The sequence below is a fragment of the Paroedura picta genome, chromosome 3 (genome assembly GCF_049243985.1).
Source record: "Paroedura picta isolate Pp20150507F chromosome 3, Ppicta_v3.0, whole genome shotgun sequence".
Classification (NCBI taxonomy): domain Eukaryota; kingdom Metazoa; phylum Chordata; class Lepidosauria; order Squamata; family Gekkonidae; genus Paroedura; species Paroedura picta.
In genome coordinates this window covers 29444869-29462073 of record NC_135371.1, presented here as the reverse complement: position 1 = coordinate 29462073, position 17205 = coordinate 29444869, and the positions used below count along the sequence as shown (strand labels likewise).

Sequence of the window (17205 nt, the reverse complement as noted above, 5' to 3'; positions counted from 1 at the left end):
TTCCATTGTCCGGGATGTGTTGTACCACTTGGGTTTCAGACCAGGTTTTCTTGGCTCATTGATCTTGTGCTAATCTGTGAAAATGTCCCTTTGCCCACTTGGAAGGTGATATTTTGTTTTGTGCCCTGTCACATTAGTACACAGCAGGCTGTCAAGGAGGCAGCCTCGTATCAAGTTATATGTATATTTTGCCCATTGTGTTTCATATACCTAATTGTATTTTCAGTAAGCAATTCTGCCTCTGTTGAATAAGATCTAATCATTACAGAATAGATACAGAAAGAATCTTTTCAGTCCTATCATCCAGTGTCTTCCCAATAATAAAATTCCTTTCCAGGAAGATATCCAAAAACTGTTTTTGAAGTTATGCAAATATAATAGTATTTCAGTGTGCATAAATAGATAGAGTGTGGAAGCACAGTTTAAAAAAACAAAACCCACAGATGTTTACTCCCAGGACAAAATCATGTCCTTTATGGGCACTATTTCAGTGAGTGATGCCATGGCTCCAGCGAGCTCATTGCTGTGGCTGGCAGCCATCTCTCAGGCATCAGTCTTTTGAAGCTAATAAGCTCCCAAACCCAGAGATCCTAGAACTTTTTGGATGCCAAGCGATATTCTGCTGAACTGAGTCCCCCACCATATGGACCAGGAATAAAACCATTATTGGCTTGAACTATCTATTAACATATGAAACTACTTAATATTGATTGACCAAGGCTGGTACCACTTCTGTGACTGACTGCAGTTCTCCAGGGTTTCTGGCACAGAAAAGGCTCTTCCCAATACCTGCTATCTCAGGTCCTCAAATTGGGGATTCCAGGGACTTAAATGGACTCTGGGGAATGGTAGAGGACAGGAAGGCCTGGAGGATCATTGTCCATGGGGTCGCAATGGGTCGGACACGACTTCGCACCTAACAACAACAACAACAACAACAACAACAACAACAACAACAACAACAACAAGGGAATGAATCTGGGACATTTCTGCATGCTGAGTGTAGCCCTTACTAATCTATCTTCAGGTTACAAGATGCTGTAGGTCATCTATCAAAGAGTCCACTGGTCCTGCCAGACTATCCTGGTTTCCTTCTTTGACCAAGTGATGGGCTTCTTAGATCAAGGAAAATCAGGTGATGTTGTTTACCTGGATTTCAATAAGACTTCTGACAAGGTTCCCCATGATGTCCCAATGGGTAAACTGGAAAATTGCAGATGAGATTTTTGGATGGTTAGGTACATAGGGAATTGGTTATTCAATGGTATATCATCAGATTGGAGGGAGGTGAGCAGTGGGGTGCCACAGGGTACTTGGTCCAGTATTTTCCAATATTTTTATCAATGATTTGAATGAGGGGGTGGAGGGACTCCTCATAACATTTGTAGGTGGCCCCAAATTGAGAGGAGTAGCGAACACATCAGAATGTATAGAGTTCAACAAAATCCGAGCCTGATGGAAAGGTGAGCAAATAAGTGCTGAGTTGTACATCTGGGTCACAAAGATGAGAAACATGGATACTGGATGTGAGATACACTTTCAAGTAAGCAGTGTGTGTGAATGAGATTTTGGGGTACTTGTGAATGGTAAGCTAAATATGACCAGACAGTGTGATGCAGCAGTAAAGAAGGCAAATGCAATCTTGGGCTGTATCAGCAGAGACAACACATCAAAATCATATGATATCATAGTCCATTGTATACCACATTGGTCAGCCTGCACCTGGAGAACTGTGTGCAGTTCTAGACATGTCACTTCAAAAAGGATATAGACAAAACTGAGAAGATACAGAGGAGAGTGATGAAGATGATCTGAGGCCTGGGGACCAAGCCCTATGGGAAAAAGCTGAGGGACTTGGGAATATTCAGCCTGGAGAAGAGGAGGTTGAGAGGGGGCATTATTGCTGACTTAAGTATTTGAAAGATTGTCACAGGAGAGGATAAGGAGCAGTTCCTGTTGGCAGCAGAGAACAGGACCACAGTGATGGTTTTAAACTACATATAGAATGGTACTGGCTAGATATTGGGGGGGGGGGGCGGACTTTCCCAGACAGAGTAGTTCAGCAGTGGAATCAGATCCCTCACACTGGCAGTCTTTAAACAGCAGCTGGACAGATACTTTATATGGATGTTTTAGGCTGATCCTGCATTGAGCAAGGGGTTGGACTACATGGCCTGTATGGTGCCTTCCAACTCTATGATTCTAACATATCATTGAAGCCACTGAGATCTGCAAAGTCCTTGTGCCATGATTGACCCATGCCCTCATACTTCTGATGTAAGTTCCCTTCCAGCAGACTACGATTTCTTTTGAATGGCTTTTTCACTCTTTTATTATAAAAATTTCCTCTAAATTAGCCCATTTGCTATCATGACTTTGCAAGGGAATTATATTATGAATGAACCAGAGCTTATCTGTCTCCTTTGTCCTCTCACAGGGATAATGATGAACCTTGAGATCTCTTAAAAATGGGGCCCAGAATCCACAAAAGCGAAACACAAGGCTTATGTAGAAAAATCAATGCTCTCTGCACTAGTTGCTTGCAAAATTAGACTATTAATTCTGTGTAAACTAACATATCTGAAAAGCGCACTGTGGGGGATTGTGGTAGTGGCTGCTGTTGCAGTAGGCTGCATTAAGAAGAGACTGCTTTAATGAGATCCCCAGAGAGTCTACACGATCTTGAATCTTCATCTTGATACGAACGTTTTTTACTCCGCTTAACTGCCATATCACTAATGTGGAACATGAACAACAGCAAAATAGAGGAACTGTTACCCCGCCTCACAAAAAAAATCTAATCCAACAGCCGTTCTGCTTCTCAGGACAAAAAAAGATAGCGTGTCTTCTATGATATTATTTGAGATCCTTCATACATGTCACAGGCCAATGGTCATTTAAAAAAAACATGGAAGGTTCAACAGCTGAGCAACTGGCCTTCAAGGAACAGAGATAAGTTCCCCTGGAGAAAATGGCTGTTTTGGAAGGCAAATTCTATGACATTATATCCCACTGTGGTCTCTCCTCTCACCAACCCATGCCCTTTCCAGGTTCCACCACCCATATTCCCAGGTATTTTCCAACCCAGAGCTGGAAACCCTATCCGGTGGTGCAAACCTGTAACACATAATTTATTTAAAGGCTTGCATTTTCTTCCATAAACTCAAACAGGAACTTGTTATTTATCATATGTAACGCACACCAACCTCAGACTTCTAGTAGAGTATGGGGTGGATCAATTTGCCTCAGCCCTATTAACTGTGAATGAGGAATGAGACACATTGGCTCATTGCAAATTCAGACAGCCAATCAGAAGAGGGTAGCAGGCAGCTTTATACAGTTGCACCTACAGGGTTTTTGTTGTGGCTGACCTCCACCCTCCCTTTGGGCACAATAGTATTTTCTAAATGTAGGGCTGAGCAGGAATTGGGGTGGGGGGCATATTAGTTATGCACAAAACCCTTTTGTTTACCTGCTCCATGCTGCCTCTGTAGGCGTGGCTGTAAGGATGACTAAGCCACAACTAGGTGGCAGGAATAGGGCAGGTTCCTCAGGATACAGGGCTGTTTAGCAAAGACCCTGAGACATTTCCATGATGGGGAGGTGGGCAATCACATGCCCTGGTGTCTCTGAAAGCATGTGTTGGTACTGAATGGCATTTCTGAAGCTAGTAGCAGTTTTGCAGCACATTAGGGGAGATGGGTGAAGCTGAATACTCCTCTGCACATGTGGATGTGCAGGTGGTTATAAGGAAGGCAAGACTGGAGGTCAACAGTGGCTGAGTTTGGAGCTGGGGAGGGTCTATCCAAAAGTCAGACCGATTCTGCACAGAGGGGCAAAACTCCTGCTGCCTCCTGCTTGCAAATGCACAGTTGTAAGCTGCACTATTGCAAGTTTCCTGATGGGAGACCCCTCCCACATTTTCCCACTGCCCCATTGCAGCTTTTTACCTCCTGACAAGGCAGCAAGGGGAAAAAAAATTGGGCTTCTCCCCCCCCCCCCCACCACCACTCTTCAGCTTGTCAATCACAGCAATCACAGCACAGCGGTTGTCTCAGGGACTCAAATTCCCTCCCCCCCCGAGCCCCAATGTTGTTTTAAGTGCACTTCCACATTCCTATGCAGTAATGCAACAATGTTAAAGCATTTTTAATTTTAAAAATTAACACTTCAGCGTTGCTATGGAGAAACGTCACAATGATAAAGCATTCCCCTCTTGTTTTTGAGATTCGTGTTGTTTTGGTCTCTATGTTCTGGTACATTTCTGAGGGGCTAGACATGGTGACTTGACCTCAAAGAGTGATTGTGTATAAACAATAAGGTTTAAAAACAAAGAGCATGGATGCCTAGCTGATCAGGAGAGGGCTGCTTTATCATGCCCCCCCCCCCTTTCCTTGTTCATTCCCCATAGCCTGAAAACACAAACGGGACTGTGTTTTGCCTGCCTGATACCAAAAAGACTATAAATTAGGCAAGGTAGCTTTGTGGTTCCACGGTAACACGGACTGCGCCATTTTTTAAAAATAGAAATTCTTGAGCAGAAAAGGGAGAAGGGACGGCCAGTGCAAGGGCAGGCAAAACATTGCATGGACTGTTGCATGTTTCTCCCTCCACACAAGCTTGCCTCTGGTTGCTCCCTGATGTGAAGCATGATACTAGGTGGCAAATCCAGTTTTAGCAATTTCCCTCATCTCAAGGCAAATCTGGCCCAAACTTGAGCCAGCCCCTGGATAGCCTCAAGTTGCTGATGACATCATATGGAAGCAGCACTAAAACCTGCCAGCAACCAGAAGCTGTCCAAGAGTGGATTCCTCATGTGGAATCTGTTCCAGACTGAAACCTAGCACAGCCTGCCCTCAAAACTGACACTGTCATCTTACTGAAATAAGCAGTCATGTAGATCAACCATTTCAATAATTGAAATAAGTTTAAATAAACAAATCTAGTTGGACACATTGCCTGTTGTACTGTGTCATCATTTCCAAGGGGGTGATAGGCAAATAAAGTTTGTGGGAAATCTGTTCTTATAATTTTGACAAAAATGAACTGTATTCAAAATTGATTCTTTACAGCAAAAATGAGAAAGTCAATCATTCTGGAGTAACAGCACCATCCTAAGTATGCACCTGCATCTCTTTCACATGTATTCAAGTCTAGGGATCTTTTTTTAAAAAAGAAAGGATTGCATTGATGTTTTACAAGTCTGTTGATTGTTCTCCTTAATGTAGGGCTGTTATGAAAATGTCACTCAGCTCACAGGGTTGACAAAATTAGTCCAAGTCACATCCCACAAAACAATCACAAGCCATATTACACATAATTTTCTCAGAAGAAAATATTATCCTTAAATACAGCATATCAAGCAGTTCCAGGCGAGGCAGAACCCAAATCAGTTTTATTCAGACAGAAAATTGTTTGAAAATATACTTTGCATATATCTTGCACTAACAAACAAGCATTTGTGACTGAACAACGATTTCCACCATTTCTAAGACAACTTGTACATCCACCCACAGCCACACACATGCATGAGTATGTGTGTATTTACAACCTCATGTATAAACTTTAGAATTCCAAATATAACTTTTGTTGCAGTGGCCAACTCAATCCCTGCTCCTTTCCCCTTTCCATTGAGTACCCACCTAATGTATGGATCCTGATGGGTCCATTGAGTCTGGAAGCAGGGATAAGGATTAAGGGGTTAAGGGTTTTATGGGTACTGTGGTTTCTGCATTTTAATCAGTTGTAAACCACCGTGAGTCAGCTGGACCAAAAATGGCAGGCAACAAGTGATGATGACAACAACAACAACAACAACAACACCTTACCACAGTGATAGAAATCACCCCAGACACTGCAACAGGTTTCCCATATTTCTGAGCATCCAAAATAACCATAATGGCTGATGCGTGCTCTTTGGGTGCTATGGTATAGAATGAGCAATTACGATTGGACTCAGTTTCTGGAGTTGGTCTGTGTCTGTAGGGTTAGGGTTAGGCCACCACATCTGGATCTCATCCCCATGATAATGTATAAATCAGAAAAATAATGTGTGAAGAAAGAGAAATGGGTATTATAACCATACTTTATACCAACAGTATAACCCTAAACTGATCAATCCAATGGATTTTGGCTGATCCTGTGTTGAGCAGGGGGTTGGACTAGATGGCCTGTATGGCCCCTTCCAACTCTATGATTCTCTGATTCTGTGATTTAGAAGGACATATTTCTGTTTAGGATGGTACTGTAGCTGTTGTACGACAGCACAAAACGGGATGCCACTACAACATGAGTTCCTTAACTCACATCACTGCCTCCTGATGACGAAGATAAGGAAATACACATTCTTCAGTTTTCTTCTGTAATTCTTAAAGATTCTGAGTAGAAATCTGCTGAGAAATCCCTAACTGCCATGTTTGCCATCACAAATCAAACAGTGCACTGACTGATGAAATAGGATGCCGAGATATAGACCAGGAAACAGACACTGATATTACTGTTCTCCATGGTTATTTTTCTCAATCCATTTATACTATAAGCTTCCAATAGCAGTTGAGATTTTTCAATTCCTTCTCTGGAGACAGATTGAATGGTGGTTTCTTTGCTTAACGAGGCACCAAGTCACCATGGGCTTTAGAAGTCCCAAAGGGGCTTCTAAAAGATTACCAAAAAAAAAAAAAAAAAAAAAAGCTTGAAAAGATTAATGATATTTAATAAATAGTTTTAAGCGGTCAGAATCAAAACGATCCCCACCTCCCACCGCTGCATAATGAACATCCATATAATAACCACCTCTATTTGTCCTGTTTCTACATTTCCCCTGTTTTTCTGCTATCTTTCTCAAAACCGGTTTGGAAGTGTTCTTTTTTTTTTTAGAGATCATAGTCAAAGCATCTTTCGATGTCATGTGAATGGGAAAGTACATGTTTTTCAGGTCCTCACTCTGGCAACATCATTTTTACACCATTTCTTGAGGGTACCAGTAGGTCTTCTTAAAAATCTATAAAGCTCTGGCATTATACTGTAACAATCTACTGTAGCACTGCAACTATCATAATGATGTATTCATTTCCAGCTTTCTTTTGTGTTGCTTTTGTTTTAAACTAAGACCTTTCACTGGTGAAGTGATAAGAGGAATGGTGACGGCTGCACATTTACCTTTATAACTCTGACTAGTGGTACTAGTCTCCAGGTGCAGCTTGGGGTTACAGCTCATCTCCAGACTACAAAGATCAGTCCCCTTGGAGAAAAGGGATGCTTTGGAGGGGATATTCCATTCCATTACACCCACTGAAGTCCCTTTCCTCCCCAGACTTCATCCCTACATGTCCAGGAGTTTCCCAGTCTGGATCTGGCAACCCTATAGTGTCCCCTGCTAGTGGTCAGGAGGCCTGGAAGCAGGAAACCAGTTTCTTGTTGAAATAGATTTTTATAGGACACGATGGCTACAATAAGCTCTCCAGTGGGATGGGGGAAATAGCAGCCAAGCAGGGGTGAAGCAAGAAAAGATTGCCAGCACTCGGTTGAGAAATACCTGGAGATTTAGGGGGGGGGATCCGGGGGGGGCTGAGCAGAGTATGATGCCACAGAATCCACTTTCCAAAGCAGACATTTTCTCCAGAGGGACTGTTCTTGGTCACCTGGAGATCAACTGAAATTGTAAAAAATCTCCAGTTCCCCCCTAGAGGCTGGCTACCCTGAAGAAAAATGAGGATGAAATTTCTTTGTGGGAGCTCAGGTGCCACTGTAAACTCTAGAAGCCCTAGTATGTTAAATCAATTACTTTGGATTCAGTTTATTAACCACAGTTAATTTTTATTAGGGCTATGGAATAAAATAGTATAGTATAACTTGGTCTTTTCAAACCTGGAAAGCTAAACAGGATCAGTACCAGGATGAGACACTGCCAAGAGAGACGTTGCTGTGGCAAGCAAAGGCAAACTACTTCTGTTTAATCATTTGCCTTGAAAATCCTGTGGGGTCACTCTAAGTCTTCTGTCACTTGATGGTACTTTACACACACACACACACACTTGCATGAATGCAGACATTACGGCTTAATCCAAGCTTGTTCCTGGTAATGCAGGCTAGGATAACAATTAAACCTCTACAGGTAAGGACAGCAAAGAGGGAAGGTGATTAAACTAGAATTTGAGGCAGACTAGGATTTGATTGATTGGCTGCAAGCCAAATCTGTAGTTAAAGCAAGCCATGGCTTTGTGCTATGTCTGAACCCAAGCTACTATGTCTCATTCACTAAGGTAACAAACCTTCGCACCAATGCTACGATTATTCATACTCTCTAGTGCCAAAAGGACGTAGGTCATCCAGTGCATAAGTGGCACTCTATATTTTCTGACTCCCTTGCCTACTCTAGAAACAGCCTTAATATTCTTACCCAGTGGACCACGTATTTTCTTCAATAGTCTAATTTGTTCCCGGCCCCTTCTAAGCATCAGCCGTATCACTGCTGTAGGCTAATCTAATCATTAGCTGAGTGACAATCTCCTAGAGGATTTTCCATCCTTTTAATCTCCATGCTCCCCCAAGAGAGCAGGTCTATTATGGACTAAAGCCCCTAAGAGTTCCTTCTTTGATTTCTGTTTTATTGTACAACTAGGTAAACGGGAAGTAGTATTCAGTTCAGACATTTAAATATCTCCCAAGGCATGTGGCACAGGCGGAAGGGGAGAATGGCTGGACAATGTTTGTTCATGAAAAGGTATATGAAATGAAAATGGGACAGATTGCTGGTTACTCAGATAGGTATGCCAGCCTCCAGGTGGAACCTGGAAATCTCCTGGAATTCCAGCTCATCTCCAGACTACAAAGTTCATTTCTCCTGGAGAAAATGGATGCTTTGGAGGGTAGACTCTATGGCATTGTACCTCACTGAGGTCCATGTGCTCCCCCGTTTCCATTCCCAAATCTCCAGGGATTTCCCAAACTGGATCTGGCAACCCTACCCCCTTGTCCCCAACTGATGGCCAGGGGGAACCTGGCAACCCTACTCATATGGAGCATCAGTGCTGAAACCTCCCCTTGTTTGGGTACTTTTGCATGTACAGGCATCATTCCTTTAAAAATCTGAACCACGTGTGCCAGAGGCTTCCCCCAGAAGAGTACATTTTCAGTCATGATCCCAGCCACAAGAAGGCTGGCAGATTCCTTTGTGTGGTTTTGAAGATGTCCATCCACTTACCTTTCCTTCTGGTTGAAACCCAATATAGCTAAGGTCTTGGTTTAGGATTAATCAGGGATTTTTACAGAGAATTTTTGTTAAGCACTTAATTTCATTGACTTTATTTTCCTATTTTCTTTTCTTGCTGTTTTATTGCCCATTTTTATTACAGGCATGACCAAAGCCAGGTAGGAAGGCAGTAAATAGTAATGGTAATTTATTTATCATTTGAAAAAAAATTGTAACCAGCTTTCCTTCCCAGGTCAGTAACTACAATAGAAATAAATCAAGAACAACTGTCTGTGTCTTGGGCTGGTCTAAGATTCAGGAGCTGGCTCATCTAAAGCTACTGGCTGTGAATTGCAGTGTAAGAGCCAAGAGTGCTGTGGGTCTTGCTCTCTGGCCCATGTCCAGCATCTTATGCCCCTGGCCATGCCCAAGTCTTATAATACCTGAAAAAGGAAGGGAAATGCAGCAAGATGTTACGGCGGGCCAAGATGTTCTTCCCAGCCGTTCCCTCTCTGCTAAATTTATTTGATCTACTTTTCAGTGCCAGATGATGTGCCCCTTTGTCTTCTAATGTTCTTATCCAATTACTCTCATTGGTCAGATCTCTGAGTCAGCACAGCTGTCATCTCGCTTCAAGGAGACCGATTCCTCACTTTCCTTTCCCCAATTAGAAACGCACACTGTCATGAATTACTACTTGCCTTTATAATCATGTTCTGCGTTTTAAACTCTAAGGGCATGGTTTTCATTAAAGGAAGAACATGGATTGAATTCTATTTGAAGAAGAGAGCTTTGGAACTGTGTGACTTTTTTGCAACATTACTTTAATAACAAAAATAGAGTACAAGGTAGAAAGCAAAAAGGAAATTCTACAGGACAGCAGATCCAATGTGCTTCATCAGATCTCCAGAAAGTAAGGAATCCTATACCTCCGAGGTCTTTCAACCACCTCACTGTTATCTCCGTTCCACTCTGTATCTTTCAGATTCAAGGTCCTGGACCTTGAAGGTGTCAGTGTTGGTAAGTATAAGGTGATACACACTAGGACAAAAAGTCCCAGCTTCAAGTATAGGCTAATGGGACTAAACTAGCTGACCCTGAGAGGGGAAAATATCTGGGTCACAGTGGATAGCTCAATAAAAGTGTGTTGTGGGAGTGAAAAAGGCAAACTGTATGTTAGGGATCATTAGGAAAAGATAATAAAATGGCTGATATTGTAATGGCCCTGTATAGATCTAGGGTATGGCCTCAGTTCTGGTCACTGTATCTCCAAAAGGCCATTGTAGGGCTGGGAAAAGTACAGAGGAGGGCAACCAAGATGATTTTGGGGGGTTAGAGCACCTTCTTTATGAGGAAAGACTGAAGAGTCCAGTACCTTTTGGATTAGAAAAAAATGACAAGGGGAAACATGACAGAAGTTTATAAAATTATGCATGGGGTAGAGAGAGTTGACAGAGATCATTTTTAATTTCTCTCCCAAAACACCAGGACTGGGGGCATCCAATGAAAAAATGGACTGTAGGTTCAGGACAGGCAAAAGGAAATATTATTTTATACAAAGAGTCATTAAAATGTTGAAATTGCTGCAAGGGAATGTTGTGATGGCCACAAGCATAGGGGGACTCGTGCGGGTCCCCAATAAACTTTGCACTGGCCCAGACATGTTAACTTCTCCTGGAAATGGCTCTTCCATGGCTCTTCCACAGCCCTATAGCACAGCTTTACCTCACCAACCTGGAGGCACTCTGTGGAAATGCAGGAGAGCTGCATGGAATAATTTTTAAGTTTTTGAAAGTGTTATTGCATAATAATGTTTAAAAATGTAGAAAGTACTCCCTGTTGCTCTGCCACAGCTCTACAAGACAGCTCACCAACCTGGAGCCGCGCTGTGGAATCTTGGAAGAGCTCTGGGGAGCATTATGAAAAGAGTTATCTTAAACTGCTCCGCGGGAGCGGTATAAATAAAACAATAAGGGCCCTGGCAGAGGGCTCTGTCTGGGATGGGGAAGGGTACCCATTGGCCCCTTCCCCCCCAGACTGACAAGCAGAGGGCCCAATCGGCAGGCACTTTGCGCCTGGTGATTGGGCCCTCCGGTTGTCAATCCAGCGCCAAGGCCCCAATTGCCAGCCATGCACAGCGTGACTTGCAATTGGCCCCTTGGCCCCAGCCTGATGAGACGGGAGGCGCAAAGCACCTCCTGACCCACCCACTCCCCGACTACACCCAACTTTGCCCGGCAGCCACTTGGAGAGAGGCAGGGAGCACCCTGCTCCCCCCCCAAGACCACCCATTGTGGCAGCACTCCCACTGTATTATGCTGTACAATGGGCTTTAAATCTAGTTGCATAATAATGTAACAACAGTCTTTATTTTTTTTTAAATATCCACATGGTTTTCCTGTGCCTCCACAGTACAGCTCCACCACACTGACCCGGAGTTTTGAGGTGGAGCTGTGGGAGAGCCGCAGGGAGCATTTTTTTTTAAATGTAAACATTGTTATTACAACATTATGCAATAACTTTCAAAAAAAATTTTTATTGCTCCCTGTGGCTCTCGTATGCCTGAACGGAGAAGCTCTGCCTCACCAACCTGGAGCCCTGCTGTGGAGCTGAAAGAGAGCCGTGTGGTATCAGGTTTTTAAAATTCTCTCCCTTCCGCCATTTGGAGTGATAGTTGGGTATTGTGTGTGGACAGTAATCTGGGGGCAAACGGGGGAAAGCGGTGCAAGGGCTCCCCCATGCAGATGTGGAAAAACATCTGGAGAGTCATCCCAAGGCAAAAAAACAGGGGACAGCACAGCATAACAGCTGGGTGAGTCCTCCATGTGGAAAAGATCCTAGATTGCAGTGAAGCTTTACCTTGCACCCACATGTCAGAGCTCCAATGAGGCACAGGGACAAAGGTATAAAACAGTAAATGTTTACTAGCTCAGGTATATATACAGATTTATAATTCTCTCTGATTATCCAGCCTCGCTAATCAGGGCTCCACAAACTGAAGAAAGTTACAAGACAAAACAGTCTGCTCCTACATACTAAACATGGAGTTTGTTTGATTATTCTCAGCAAGCACATGAGGTAGTAAATAATGGCTACTGCTGCATCTCATACTGCAACTGATACAGTAAATTAGGAGGGGGGGGAGAACAAAGCCCCTATATTTTCCTGTACATGAGGAAGTGGCCATTAGTTTCCCTGAAACAAAAGACCCTGGATGACTCAGGGAAAACATGTCCAGACACGTCCTTTGGAATTGGCTGTCCTATTCCTCTTGCAACCACTGGGTGTCTCTACTGAGCACACAACCAGGACCTTGATGTTTAAAACAAACAGCCCTGCAAAGTAGGCCTTTTCCAAATCACTTGCTGATTGCATTCCAACAAGAAGAATAAACAGCTTTAAAATAGTATTAGCTCCATTGAAGATAAATCTATCAATGGCTAATAGCCATGGTGACTAGGGGGAAACTCCAAATTCAGAGATGCTAATCCTTTAAATCCCAGAGCCAGGAGGCAACATTAGGGAAAGAGGAACTGGTTGACCATTGCATGAGACAGGATGCTGAACTAGTTGGATAATTGGTCCGATCCAATTATATTTTTTTGTTCTTATGGACCAATTCCACCGTAAAGACTTACTGTTCAAACATGTGCTCTGGATTTCCATGTGATGCTACAAGTCTGTGCTAGTTGTTTCACAATAGGGCTCCCCCACCCAACTTTTCCTTTTCCTGTCCAGGATGCAATCCTCCGTATGTTTTCCATATTTCATTAGGAGGAGGCAGCATGCTTTGCACCCTTCCCTTAATTTTTTCCTCTATGCATACACAGTAATACAACTGTAAAATGTCCACTGCTGGCATATTTATTTCCACTGCACTATATCAAGGCACCATTTTGCACCCTCCCTGTCAACAAACAGCAACCGTAGTGATTGCTGGATGAGTGTAGAATAGCCCATCCCTGCACTGTCAAGTGGTAGCATTGAGATTCTGTGTTTTTCACATGCACGCACAGAAATGATGGTAAATGCCAGGGTGCCAACATTAATCCCCTGTTCATGACTAACATGGCAGTCTAATATTATTTTCTTCCTCCAAAGAAAAAGCAGTACACACAACAAACATGAAGTCTTGCTGAATCACTTGTAACTCTGCAATGAATCAAATTCCTAATAATTTTATTAGTAGTCAGCCACACAATGCAGACTCTAGATAATATAATCATGCCTATTTTCCACATGAATCAAATAAACCAATAGAAGCATCATGGCTCTCCCTTAAATGTTGCAAATGCATGAATCAATACACCATCATCAGATACATTTTGTGGTGTGAGGGTAGCTGCTCATTCAAGGATAAAGGTGATGAGGGATGGGGAAAGAGGCATCATTGTGGGGACAAGTTGCTAGATTTTTCAGAATCTGAAAACTTGGACTAGACCAGTATTTGGACTAGACCAGCATGCACGACAATTTTGTTTCCACATTTTTAATCGTAACTGTCTTGCAATAAGAAAACACAATTTTAAAAAATGGGTTAGAAACGATGGTGGGTACTGGGGAGTAAACTTGGGAGGAGGAGATGAGGTGGTAGGAGAGGTAGATAGACATCACAAGACCCAAAATGGTAGTGCAGCAGGAAAAGAAAATGTATTCTGCAGTTCCTCACTAAATATTGCCAAGTTATAACCTGAAGTGAGAAAAAGATCATTGTTTCTGTGGATTTTTAAAACACAGGATAAATGGATGCACAACTCAAGGCAGAATGTTATGCAAGAAAATTTACAATGCTCAAAACTTGAAGAATCTTTAAGGATGTCCATGCAGGGGGTTGCTCCTGGAGGAAATGGTCGTGGACACTAACGAGATATCATGTTACAATTATTAGAAATCTGGGGAAAGGTAGCCATTTGGAGTAATCAGCCTAATGAAGGAATACCTGCTAACACCCATAGATCAATAAACAAAATGGCATGCTCAAGTTGGCATGAAAGTTCACAACACAACGGCACTTTTAATAATAGGAGTCACTTATGGCAGCATTTTTTCCTATTGAATTTTGGTCATATTATCAGGAAATAGATGTCAAGATTCCACTGGATCTCTAAGTCCTTGGGGGGGGGGATGTATTTATCCTTTATAAATGACTGGGGAAGTCTTGATCTCAAGATATGGATTTAATGTTAGGTTAAAGTTTGGTTCTGATATCATCACCCCAACTTTATAGGTCCTTCTGTGAAATTCTATTTTTGTTTCCACAACAGGGAGGAGCAATGTTTATCAGCGCTCCTCTTCCATTACTACCCCCTTTCTGCCTTTTGTGCTGTTCCTGAGGGTATTCTGTGCTGTTCCTGAGGGTATATCTAAGAATGATATTTAAGAGAGAGCCAATGTATCATAGTGGTTAAAGTGTCAGATTAGGATCTGGAATTCCAAGTTCGAATCTTCGCTCTGCTATGGAAGCCTGGTGGATGAGTTTGTGCCAGTAATACACTCTCAGCCTAACCTATCTCTTAGGGTTGTTGGGAGGATAAAACAGAGGAGAGGAGAACTGTGTAAGCTGATTTGGGTACCCTTGGAGGAGAAAGGCAGGATACCAATAAATAAATTTCAGGGGTTCCGTGAGTTGCAGCACAACAAGTGGAAAAGTCCTATGTTGTGAAGTTCACAGATGTTCGGATAAACTCCAACATTATTATTATGCTTCAAATGGTTAAGGGTCAGAATGAACTTGTATTTTCTATGTCCTAGCCAAGTATTTTTTTTTTAATTAGATCACTCTCAGTCATCTGGTCAGATACACCGAAACAAATATCACAAGTATTCCTGGAGCACATGCTGAGTACCAGGCCATGGTAACAACCTCTAGTGCTGGGACTTATTAGCACCCAATGCAGCGATTCATTTTAAGGAAAGCATTTGTCTTAGTCAAGTCCCATGCCGTGATAGGGACCTTTTTTTCAAAAGGCCAACCCGAAACATTAGCCACAACACTAGTCAGGAGAGGTCGATCAGCCAACAGTGATAAAAATGGATCTGTTACAGTGTACGCACAGCTGCTTTTTCAAAAGATGGAAAGGCCAGCCTTATGCACTTCACATGTTCAAAACGGATAAAAAATGCATGTGCACAGATGAGATGTAAAAATTTTATGTGCCTCCACCTACAGCTTCTTCATTTTCTGTTTGTTTTCCTTTCCATCATGCAGAATTCTGCCAGTTCTCCGATTACTTTCTGGAAAGATAAGCTACTATCATATGCATGAGCCCAGGCAGAAGCTATGATGCTGAAGACTGCACAAAATGATTCTGAAGACATATAGGCTCCTTTAAGATCTTGGTTTTCTGCCCCTGTACTGTTTTTTTCTTTTTTCTTTTCTTTCTTTCTTTTTTTTTTTTGGGGGGGGGGGGTTAAAAATTGCTATGGCTATGTATCACTTTCAACCCAGGCCCAAGACTTATGGCCATCCAGTGGAGTTAAATTATTATGGCAAGGAAAAGGACATTTAGAATTGAGAAAATGTTTTTGTTTTTCTTAATTACAGGAACTATCTATGGAAAACTGGGTTCAGATTCATAGAGCAATGGCTGAAATCCATTTCTTGCTCTCCCCATTTCTTGCTCTCTCCTTTCTTCATTGTTTACATCTCAACAAAAAAGAAAATAAGAAACATCACCACAGTCCTGTAAGGAACGCTTACCACAACACAGGACTAACCGCAGGAGAATGTATAATGAAATGTATAATGAAATTCCTTAATGAATTCACCAATCCTGACTTCATGCCAAAATGAAGCAATGTGATTATGGTCCCGCAAAGAGGATTTCATGGTATGTAGCAGCTGTGTTATCAATCATCAAAGTCACCAATAATAACCCTCAAAAGCACAGCAAAAAACAAAAACAAAGAAATACCACCACCACCAAAACCAAAGAATAATACATCTTGAGTCACTTGGTCCATGTGATACAGTTTGTACACACCTTGAACAAATATCATTTTGACATTTCCTCTGCTGGATTGCAATGCAGAACATTCAGCAGCTACAAACAAGTGGTCTGGAATTGAAAGACACAAACCATAATCATTTCTTTTGTACAGTAGAGGATATTAAACAGCTTACTAAATAAACGCCAATATATAGTGCTGGAGGCCTCAACAACCAACAGATGTCTCCCTTCAATTCAGAGTGTGCAGCTGTGCATACCCCATTTTTCAAATAACATGAAAATGTTTCCTAACACTCTCCAAAGATCTAGATGTCCATTCTTTCCAGTCATCAAATGTCATTAAAGGCTCATCCTCACAAATGTCTAGTTTTTGTAGCTTGTTCCTGACAAAAAGAATACACCAGGAAGGATTTAGACAAACAAAAATACAGTATTTGCTGACCCCCTCCAAGTGGGGGGATCGTCCTATATGCCGGGTGCACTTCAGTTGGGATAGACATAGCTGCCCATAGTGGCCCATAGTACTGTAATGTAATGTAACAAACTCTATATTTTAAGTAGGAATCTTGGGGGTCATCTTATACGCCCAGTCGTCTTCTATGCCGGCAAATACGGTATATTATTATATGTTCCTTTCACCGGCTCCTACTTTTTTATTTTGGCTTTTCTCCTCTTCCTGCCACCTAAGAATTTGGGAACTTTATCCCAGAAGGTTTCAGAACAAGTAAGGAAGAAAACTATCCATTCCATGATACCATTGCTGACTATATCAAATTTTTAATCCTAAAATTAATTTGTTATCAACGTTTTCTTCAGTCCTTGTTTCTGCCCCTTTTGTTTCTGGAGGTGGCAACTGATGAAAAACACCCTGACTCTTTAATAAAAACTTAATATATGGAATTGGGCAGTGGGAGATTTTTATGGCATGGAAGTAAATATCATCCCTGCATAAATAGCATCCAATTAGAACTCTATTAAAGGGAGAAGACAGTCATGTCCAGTGTTCCCTTCATTGTCTATGGAGCTAGACTTTCTCTTTGCCTACCAGGAGCAGGATATCTCCTG

At 42.2% G+C, this 17205-nt stretch overlaps 1 protein-coding gene across 10 annotated transcripts in view; it reads right to left on the bottom strand.

The window, feature by feature from the left end:
* Positions 1 to 17205, bottom strand: part of CHL1 (cell adhesion molecule L1 like) — a 305295-nt gene that overhangs the window by 259092 nt on the left and 28998 nt on the right. For 2 of the 10 annotated variants that reach the window (XM_077325211.1, XM_077325215.1), the window contains exon 2: positions 16174 to 16248. The exons of the other annotated variants lie outside the window; for them this stretch is intronic. The gene's annotated coding sequence lies outside the window, so the exon portion shown is untranslated. The remainder of the gene's footprint in view (positions 1 to 16173; positions 16249 to 17205) is intronic. 10 annotated transcript variants of the gene reach the window in all.